We start from the raw sequence: 10,835 nt of genomic DNA on the forward strand, positions 1-10,835 counted from the left end.
GGACCGTTGTCGGTCTTGATTTCCACAGGCACACCCATGACTGCAAAACAAACAGACAAATGTCCTTCCACATGCAAAGCTTTCTCCCCTGGCTGTGCTGTTGCCCAAATGAATTTAGAATACGTATCAATGGTGACATGGACTTATTTCAATCTGCCAAACTCTGGAACATGAGTTACATCCATTTGCCACAATTCTAAAGCTTTCAGTCCCTTTGGGTTTGTGCCTAGCCCCAGTCCGGGCCCGTGGTGACTACATTGAGGGCAGGCACACACAATTCCTTGTGCATCACTCAAAGGAATCTGAAATTGTCGGTGCAAGGCTTGTGCATTTTGATGGAATGTTTCATGGCTGTTGCCAGCCTTTTCAAGCTTGTTCTGAGGAGGAACATGGACAACACAGCTGACTGCAGCATCAGCTCATGTGTTGCCTTCTCCCAAATCTCTGTTGCACTGATGACTTCGGATGTGCATAACACAGAAGACATGATGACGTTGTTTCAGCACACTTCTCAGTTGCAAAAACAGTTCTCCAAGACATTGATTCTGGGTTTGCCTGAGGAGTGCATCTTTGATTCTCTGCACAACTCCAACCACGTACAAAGAATCTGACACGACATTGAGTGGTTCCTTGTTCCAAGTCTGCAAAGCCCAACACACAGCTTTCAACTCAAGGGTCTGAAGTGTATCTCCTGCTTCACCCTTAATTACATGTTGCAGCCATTCTCCTTGTTGCTGCCAAACACACACAGCCTTTTTTGTTTTTCGACCAGCATCTGTAAACACTGTCCTGCCTTCCACTAGTTTCAGCAAACACAAAAGCCTTTCCAACCATCGGTGGTGCGTGATCAGATGCCACATTGGACCTTTTGGCTGCTTGTTGTGAACCACACCTGCAAAACCCAACAACGCCCCTTGCAATGCAACTGAGTGCCTCAACAGCCATTCCAAGTCTTCATCTTTCACCGGAATGCTGATGTCTGCTGGTTCTTTCCCGTCTATTTCTACAATTCTGTCTCTGCCTTTTCTTATCAATGCTGCAAAAGTACCTGTTCTGCTCATGACACGACACTTTGGCTGCACGGGCAGAAACATCCACTCAATCACGATTGCTGCAGAATCGAATTTTTGGTCAGATTGGTTCTCTCCCTTTTTCTTTTGCCATTGAAAGACAAGTGGGCAAGCTTCAGCGTTGGAAAGGAAAAGCGACAACGGAAGAAGTTCCACACGACGGGCACTCCATCCACGCTGAAGTTTTTCAGACACTTGCATCAAAGCTTTTTGTTGTTCGGGGGTACAAACTATATTTGCACAGATTGTTTCTGTATCATCCAGCACCCCAGAAAACAGCATCTGGCACTTGATCAAAGCAAGCTCTGCTGAGGAAGTACAAACTCGTAAACTGTTGGCATCACTGTCACGAAGCCATGGCAGGAATGGTAGCAAATCATTATTGGTAATGCCTACAATGGTTCGATCCCATTGCAGGTCTCCAAAAAGTTTCTGAGCATCATGCAGGGTAAATTTCTGGGGACGAATCTGCACATCTGTGATCAGCCAGCCTAAATATTTCCAAGGGGCTGATCGCTGTATTTTCTCTGGCACAACTGTCAGTCCCTGATGCTCTAATTTTTTGTCAAAGCAGCAGCAATGATGTGTCCTTGGTGTTTGATTGCATTGTGCATGGTTGCCATGAATGCTGCATTCTGATTATTTTGTTCTGCTTGAGTTGCTCTCACTAACATTTCATTGACAGGGCTTCCCTGAGGAAGTGTGGCCCGAATGGTTCTGGTACATGAATTGGCATTTTCAAAAGCTAAAGAGTGAAACAGATGGTCTTGCACATCTGATGTCAAATCTGTTGCATCTTTCAAAGCAGCTGCCAGTCTGTCTATGAATTGTCCCTAAGGTTCAGTGGCCCCTTGTTTTATTGTAGAGTAAGGTGATGATTTTTTCTTATGTAGTACAAGCAGCATGGCTCTGAGAGCTAGTGATTGAGCCAATTGATGCATTTCGACAGGATAGGTGAGCTGCACAGCAGATGAAGCGTACACTCCATGCCCAGTTAACATGTCGGGCTGGATGGAGTAAAATGGATCACCCACTTGTCGATGCTTGCCAGCTTCCTCTGCAGCCAGGCACTTCCATTCTCCCTCAAAGATGAGAAGCTGTGACGGTGTGAGAAGCAATGATGCAACGCTGGTACAGTCAGCTGGGCAAAGGAGGTCAGCGGTGTAGATGTACTGAATAATGTTTTTCGCTGCCTCTGATCTGAGTCCGTATGTTGTGACAGTCTCCTCGGCTTTCTGTAACACTTTTCAATCGTATGGTTCCCATCTCGCAGTGCCATTGGCAATTAAAACAGGACAGGAGAGGGCATTTGCTGCATCCCAATCTCCATCCATGACTGCTGCCTTGGCAACAGCAGCTCAGCGTTCTTCAATTGGATTTGTTGTAAAAGCTGGCATTGACACTGAAGAAACAGGTGGCATTGCTGCTGAGGATGGAAAGGGGCTATGGTCCCTCTGGGCTCCAGGTTGAGGGCTTGCAGCTGTCTGTTGCTCTCGTTTGTTGTGATGGTGTGACAGTTGAGCAAGTTTGGAGATGAATTGATGCAAATCAGATGAATGCTGTTTGTGTCGTGAGGCAGTGACACGCTGGGATTGTCTCTGTGATTGCTGTCTGCCACGGGTTGCAAAAGCAGTCACTTGACTGTCCAATGCTTCCAAATCAGTGTCAGAGTCGGAGGGGAGAGGGCATCCCATTGGTCTGGAGCTGTGTGACCGTGGCGGTGTCTCTGATCCTGCAGCCGCTGTCGCTGTGGTTGCCATGCGCGCCGTGGTTGCCAGGCACTGTGGAGCCTGCTTCCCCCCCCGGGGGAGGGTGAGCGCTCCGTAACGCTGTGCACCGCCGTGCGCCAGCGGGTGACGCGGTCCCTTTGTTCTGGGTCACTCTATGCCCGCGCACACTGACGGTGGGTCTGCTCCACCCACGCCGCCACGTCACTCTGGTCTCCGCCTCGCGTTCCACCCCTGTGCTGCATCACTTGGGACTGCCCATCTCCGCCCTCGGCTCCGCCTGAGTCCCCATCTCTCTCCACGCCCACAGAGTTGGGCGACTGAGCTATTTCCAGTTCGCTCTCAGTCCATCTCAGTGGTGGAGGGGACAAGTCCTCTGCCTGAGTCACATGATCAAGGACATCCTGCGGGGTGGGGCTGACAGGAGCGCTCAGACCGCAAATCGGGCGGTTGTAAATGCCGAAAAGTTTCACGACTTTGGTGGGCTTTTGGAATGAGAGGGACGGGATTTCTGTTTTTGCCTGCTCTGCCCCTTCTAAAGCCTGGATCGCTGCCGCAGCTGCTTTTTTCTCAGCTGAGACAACTTGCAAGGTACGATGTACTTTTCGCCACACAACACCAAGGTCACAGGCACTCTTTCCATCTTTCCCTCCGGAAATTGCTGAGTCCCAAATCAGTTCTCCAACCTCCCTCCATTCTGCGGTACTGAACATCGAGGATGGCTTATGTAACTTTCCTTTTTTCCTGGCCCACAGGGCCAACTGCTCTAACTCACTTTCCTTCACTTTTTCTCTTCTCCTAGAGAGGATATTGAACAAAAGCCACACCGCTGCACTGAGATCTGTATCGATGCTTACTCTGAGCCTTCTCTCCCCACTGTGGCTTACCTCTGTCCACGGGGTGGCACTGACGCCTTTCTTCAGAGTCAGACAACCAGCAGCGTGGTCCCAACCCCCCGCTCCTTCTGCTCAGTCCGTCTGGTCTCGGTCCACTCCGCTTACAAGCCAGTTCTGAGTCAGGTCCAAGCAAGGAGTCTTCAAGTGAGAATTCACCCGTATTTAAACTAGAACCCTCGACGATTCACCCGTATTTAAGCTAGAATCCTCACGAGGACTCACCCACATTCAAGCTAGAATCCTCAACAAAACTCAAGTCTAGACATTTTCTGCATTTAAGCAAAGTAAACCACATTTAAGCAAAGGTTGTCCCTGTTCGGGCGCCACTATGAAGCCAGGGATACCTTTAATATAAGAGAGGGTTGGACAGAAGCAACGCAGGTCCGACCACTATGGGTACCACTACATTCTTCCTTTATTTCGTGCAGAATGGCGGCTTATATACATTTCTACATAGTTTACAGTTGCAGTTACATTTTCATTGGCACACAGCAGAGGAAAGAATGCAAACACACATTATTTAGTTTACTTTTAAGGTGGCTAACATGTGCCTATTAACAACTCTATTCAGTGACCTTCAAAACCCCATCATTTTTCTGACACCTTAACATCTAATTCTAACTGCGCCATAGCTTTACTAAGTAATTTTTCCTGTGTCACAGGATTCAAGGCCTCAGGTGAGGCCTCAGCTAGGGTAGTTCAAGATCTAGATATAAATCATGTCTTTCTTCCCTGAGGAAATCAGCAACGGATCTTTAGTCCAGGTGTTGTTGATGCTCAAGCTTTGATTACACTTGGTGAGTTGAGATGGTGGACAGCTGAGCAGTGGAATATAACTTCATCAGTTTTGGATCAGATGCTCACTGATGTAGATAGTATTAGACACAGCACACTGCAAAATAGAGCTGTTATAGAGTTTTGCTATTAGCTCACAGGCACAGGTGTGAAAAATTTTGAAGGAATGTGTTGCATGAACCTCTGACCATTTGGTATCCATTTGCAGGAAACTTGGGCAACTACAGGATAACATGAAGAAGTTGACTGTTGGTGACTGGGGTTTGGATGAATGGTTTGAGTGGTGGGGAATCACTGGATGTTGGAAGGATATTACAAAGGGAGCTTTGTTGTTACTAGTAGTCATTGTTTTGTTGCTTTGTATTATTTCATGCATTGTGGAGTTGGTGACTCACTCGGCGGAGAATGCAGTGGGGAGAGCTTTGCTGGTGCAAGAAAAAAGAAGTGGGAATTGTAGCAATGTTTCTGTATAACAGGCCATTCTGATGCACCAGCCAAACTGATTGTGAGCAATATTATCAAACCACCTTCGGTTTTGCTGTTAGAGCTCTCAGGAATTCATTAAGGTTACTGAGAAAATAACAGGATCAAAAATAAGAAGAGAGCCTAAGAAAATGTCTGCAAAAAATGTAAACCTTAGATAAGGGAAGCACAAGGTGAGGATGGACACTTGACCAATTGGATATCCTGAAGGATTTGTGCCTGCCTCATGAAGAAGCAGCTTAGCCAACCCAGAGATGCATGCCCACGTGGACAGTAGACCTAGAATCTATATCTGGCATGTAATGTAAACAATAAACAGCTTCTGTTGGAATCATATTGGTTCTGTTATTCAGCGGCCCATTTCCCCCTGCAAAATAGAAATGAAATATTTAAACAGCAGCTTGTCATTTTGGAGGTAGCATGAGCTACCAACAGTCACAGCAGATCTCAGCAGATCTGGGAAACTTGAATTCCCACTCATGTTGAAAAACTGCTCAAAAAAAATCACCTCACCCAAAAGTGGGATTGGAGGAAAAAGCAGTCATTTCTTTGACCTTGCTGAGATAATTTTGTGCAATTTGTACTTCCTAAACTACATCTCCAAGTTAAACCAAATCCTTTCCTTTATTTCCATTATGTCATTATTAGAAGAAAAATTTGAATTTTTTTTTGAAGCTTATACCTAATTCAGTTGACATTTTCCTTTGAAGAGCTTTGCAAAGAAAAGCTCTGCTTTGCCTCTCCCAAGTGCTTAGTGTTTTGACCATGACTTCACTTTCTTCCCTGTGGATTTCAAAAGAAGTTCCAATTTAAACAACTAAAGATGAATTTTTGATGAAAAATGTGAGAAATCCAGACAGAAGAGAGGAGAGACTTATTTGATCACAAAATACTTGATTTCTTTAGATAAGCAATAGCACAGCTGAAGTTGTAAATGCATTAGTGGCTATTACATGGCATGAGCAAAGGACACAGAGATCTCCAAATTTCTGACTCACCCAAGACACTCCACAGTCAGAAGGGCACAACTACCACGAGGCTCCGAGTCCCCTGGAGTTGCCAACATCATTCCGGTTGGGAACCTCGAGCCCCCGAGTGAGAGCATTGGTTCCAAAAACAGTTCAGCAGATCACAAATAACTGTAGGGACATTCGATTCAACATGTAATACAATGAAATACACTGCAAAGACAAGTACCTTGCACATGCTGATATCAACACATCAGCTACAGAGCAGGCCAAATATTTTGAAGGAAATGAACTGAAGTCTCCCAGTGGCAGCAAGTGCTGCTTGTTTCCTTTATGACAGAAGGTGCTTCTAAACCAGAACTAGAACAAAACCCCCACACATTCAAGGACCTTCATTTGCCTAAGCAATCATGAGCTAGATGGAAATATGCATCTCCCTACTGCCCTGGTATCAAATGTCAGGGAGGGAGAAGATCCCAGTTCAGATTCCCCCAGCTCATCTCCAGGTTTCTCTCTAAGCCCTCCCGGTGGCTACCAGTTCCCACTGCAGAACAGAACCAGCACCTAGCCAGCAGTTCCTCAGTCCTGGCAGGTGAGTGGCACTTCCAGGAGTACACCAGGGTGGGAGCAAACTGACCAAAGGGAACTCAGGCCTAAACCTTTCAAGCCCTCCTAGTAGTTTTGCCAGTGGGCAGGGTCAGCACCAGACACAGACGCCAACCTCAGGAATTCAGTGTCATTTACTACAGCTCAAATCAGCAAAGAATCTCACAAGGAGAAGCTCAGCAATGCCCCTCTGTGGAGTCCTCCTGTTTTGAGGAGGCTGAAATCTGATCTTGCTCTCCTTGTGTTATCTCGTTATCTCCTCCCTTGATCCAAACCCTAAGACTCCTCCCCTGCAATACCCTATAAAACCCCATGACCCTGTGCTCTTGTCTTCTTCCTCCCTGGCTTGGGGAGGAAATAAAAATGGATCCTCAAGCTTAACAAAACAGAGACTTGTTTTGTCTGTTTCCCTGCTGACGGCTGTAACCTCCCTGGACACGATGATCACTGTTGCCTCATGATGCAACACCCCTCAGCACTGCTACCAAAGATCGCCTACAGGGATTGAGATACAGAACCAGGGACCCTGAGACTTCATCATCCTCCATAGCTGCACAGCAGCTGGGAATCCCCTGTCACAGCCAAGCACTGGAGAGCCCCTCCCAAAACTGGGAATTCCCACAGGTACATCTACCCACAGGCAAAGAGGCTTCAGACTCTGCTGGGACAGGGCCCAATTTGGACAATTGGGTGCAATAAACAAGCTCACGTAACTTCCAGTGCGGGAACAGCTGGGTTCAGCCTCCTCCTGGATTCCACCCAAAGCCTAGCCAGGGCTTAAGGAGCAATCCAGGAGCTGCCTTTGTCCCTGGACCTCCCAACAAGGCCACAGGACATTTCAGGGCTTTGTCCAGCCTCCAAACATGGAAAGGTAAAGCCATGTTTCACTAATGAGCAGAGACCTAATCCAGAACACTAATGATCCTGGGTATTTCACTACTGAGGGGATACAAACAGAACATTTGGTTTAAATGTTCATCTCGAGGTCAACTTGAGCTCAGGGCCTGTTGTTCAGGCCTTGGAATTTCACGAGTTTCATCAAACTCACAGATCATTTACATCTGTGATGCTGAAGTTCATAGACCCATTCTGGCTGAACTGTATTTACAGTCCAACTGCAGCAATTCTGCTCTGCATCACACTCTGAAATAGCCTGAAAGGAACTGGGTGAAATAGCCTGGAAACCATGAAAAATTACTGAGACTGTCATCCTGACACCTCTCTCAGACATCCAGCTCAAGGAAGTATTCCAACTGTAGCACATCCTAAAGGAGCTGCTTTCCTAAAGGAAACCCCACCACTGGCAATGCCAGACCACAGCACGTGGCACCTTGGAGTGCCCAGCTACTGAGGGAGTTGGAACAAAAACATTCTCAGCAATAAAAACAAGGGAAGGGCTTTGATAAGGATTTTTCTTATTTTCCTGGGAAAATTCTAGGAGAAAATCATATTCAACTGTTTATTGCATGAAATCAACACTAAACAAACCACTTTGGCATATCCAGTAGCAGCTCTCACTAAAATCTGATTGGGAATTCTCCTTTGGGTTGAGCCTAAATCACCCCGGCCCCCAGGAATTGCAAAGAAAAACCCAAATTAACAAGTCCCTCCCCTAACAAGAAAAGCAGAACAAAGAGACAGGACAGCACTGATGCAAACAGCTCTGGGAACACCTCCTGCAGGTTGTCACATTCCTGTCAGATTAAAAGCTAAGCAGAAGTTCAATCTAAAACTTACAGAACTATTGATTATAGCAGATTTAAAAACACCAGAAAGAGAAACAAAGAGGTAACAAAGGAACAACACTAAACAAGCCTCACAAACAGGGACTCATCAAACTGGGACTCACAGAAACTCTCCCAACTCCATTTGCTGCTTCTCTTTCTGCCAGGGACCAAGAAGTCTTGTTTCAGTTCTTGTCCAACACTTCCCAGGGACCTCGAGAAAAGAAAAGGTGCAATTTGTACTGTCCATTAGGGAAACAGGCTTTGGGTTCAGCCTCCTGGAAATAGAAACAGACACTCCTCATCCTGCCAGAGCTGATTTGTCCGTTCCCGTTCTTATCTTAAAATTCTCTGTGTCTGGTCAAGATGTTCACAGCAGCTCGGACACGATGTGACTCCCTCCGTGATGGGAGGTCACTCTCCTTTTATACAGATAACTATGTGGTTGTTATTTACCATTTCATACCAATGCCTATCACCTATACTAACAGGGTCATGTCTACTCTGACCCAATCCACTGAAACTACTTTGTGCCCACGTCACTACAGAAGATGGATGCCAAGGGAGAAGAAGAACTCAGGGTTCCACCCTAATTCCACCATCTTGTCCCCTTGCATCTACATTCTAAAAACCCAAAACTACAAAAACTTCTACACGGGGATAAACTACACTACTGTCTGTTACACATTTGTGACTTGCAATTCTTCTCTGTGTTAGAAGTTTTTCACATGGACCAAAAATCAAAGACTGTGTCTTCCTGGGCTCTGTGCCAGGCAACCCCCCCTGCACAGACCCCAGACCCTCTTTTTTGGGTCCCAGGCCTCTCTACCGAGGTCTGTGACTTTCCAGGGCGCCCAGAGGGATGCCCTGGACTCTGACAATGGGGTCCAGTTTTCCAGGATCCTCAATTTTCTTTAGCTTAAGATAAGCTCACTTCCTTCTTTTATTTAGGTGATTACCACTTTTTACATTCTAAAGCTGTAGTTCAAAACCTCTTATTACAAAGCAGTTCAAAGCTTATAATAATTTTGTTTCAAAGCAAATAATAATACTTATGCATTCTTCTATCCTACATGCTAAAGGCCTAAAGGCAACTTAAAACTTTTATTGTGAAAACTTTAAGACTCACATTATTCACTTATCAGCATGCAAAATATTTGCCCAAAAAGCCTCTTTTCATGTTTTTTCCTTTGTTTATTAACACTCATTTTTATAACCGTCCCGTAGCCTTATTCCACACATTTCACAGCAACTACACAGGCCACCTTTTTCTCTCTCTCTTTTTTTTTTTTTTTTTACCTGACACGAAACACAACCTCACATTCCACAAGTCTGAAATAACAAAAAACACCCTTGTGCCTCCCTCCCAGTATTCCCCCCACCCAGGGATGCAGGACCAGCAACACCTTGAAAGAGAGCACTTCTCAACTCCTGTCCCAAACACAGATCCCAGCCAGGCCCATAGACCACAAGAGATTAAACGAGGGAGAAACAAAGGCAGGAAAGCCTCTGTCCCTTCCCTGAACAACACACCCCGAGAGTACACGTCCCCCTCTCACCTGCAAAAACACCAAGGGTCAGCATAACTGATTTATAGAAGAGCTTCTCAAGACAATTCTCCATCATGGAGCAAAAATCCCCACACTCCACCTGAGCCATGGGAAACCACAAGCAAGAGAGAAAACTGACACAGAATACACAAAAAACCCTAATTCAGCACCAAAAAAGGCCAGAAATAAGCCAAATTAAAGCAACGTTTGCCTCCCAAGCCCGCACAGGAAAAGGCACTGGGATTCTGAGGCAAACTCCGACAGACCGACAGACCCACAGAATAACAGCCCCTCAGCCCCACCACATCTTCACCTGTTACCACTCACCACATTATACATGCCTAAATACAGTCCCACACATCACACCTTATAAAGAAATAGGTTAACACATTCCCACCGTACTAAAACAGCCCGGAGAAGTTGCACACCCACACAGTCCATCCGGAGAGCTCCACATAAAGTCCGTAGAAGAGCAGCTTCTTCCGCCACCCTTTTGAACCCCCACCTAGCTCGTGATTGGTGGGCTCGCTGAGGTGTCGGCACTGCTGATTGGACAGCGGGGCCCGGGAACCGCCCCTGACTAAGCCCGGGCTCCGCCCCGGCTCCGCCTTGAGCCTGGCCCCGGCTCCGCCCCCCTGGTCCGTGCTGAAGGCCTGGAGGCTCCGCGGGGCACGTGGCCCTGCCCGTTCCCGAGGCCAAACACAGGAATCAGTGTCGGGGGGAGCGGGGAAATGAATTTTGGTGAGCCAGGGCTCTCCCAGGGCTGCACACGTGGGACCTGCCCCCGTGCTGAGCTGCAGGAGGAAGTTGTGCAATCCCTGGGCAGGGATCTGCTGCAGCCCAAGGTGTGGAGCAGCAGAGCACCCTCCTGTTGAACATGTTGCCTTGAGAATGCACTGAGCTGATCTCCAGGCCTGGGCCAGACAGAACAGAGACTTCGGATATGTCTCACCTGGGAGTAGGTCTTGTATCAGAGTTCCTTACAGGGGCAGATATAGCTAACGGGGAAATACTCT

At 46.9% G+C, this 10,835-nt stretch overlaps 1 long non-coding RNA gene across 1 annotated transcript; it reads left to right on the forward strand.

Moving 5' to 3' along the window:
* The first annotated feature begins 3,144 nt into the window (after positions 1-3,144).
* On the forward strand, positions 3,145-5,315 carry LOC310922128. The gene is made up of 3 exons (XR_014592298.1): positions 3,145-3,388; positions 3,600-3,837; positions 4,697-5,315. It is a non-coding gene; the product is annotated as an uncharacterized lncRNA (long non-coding RNA).
* The last annotated feature ends 5,520 nt before the right edge of the window (positions 5,316-10,835 follow it).

Source organism: Zosterops lateralis (assembly GCF_965231275.1).
Source record: "Zosterops lateralis genome assembly, chromosome: W".
NCBI lineage: Eukaryota > Metazoa > Chordata > Aves > Passeriformes > Zosteropidae > Zosterops > Zosterops lateralis.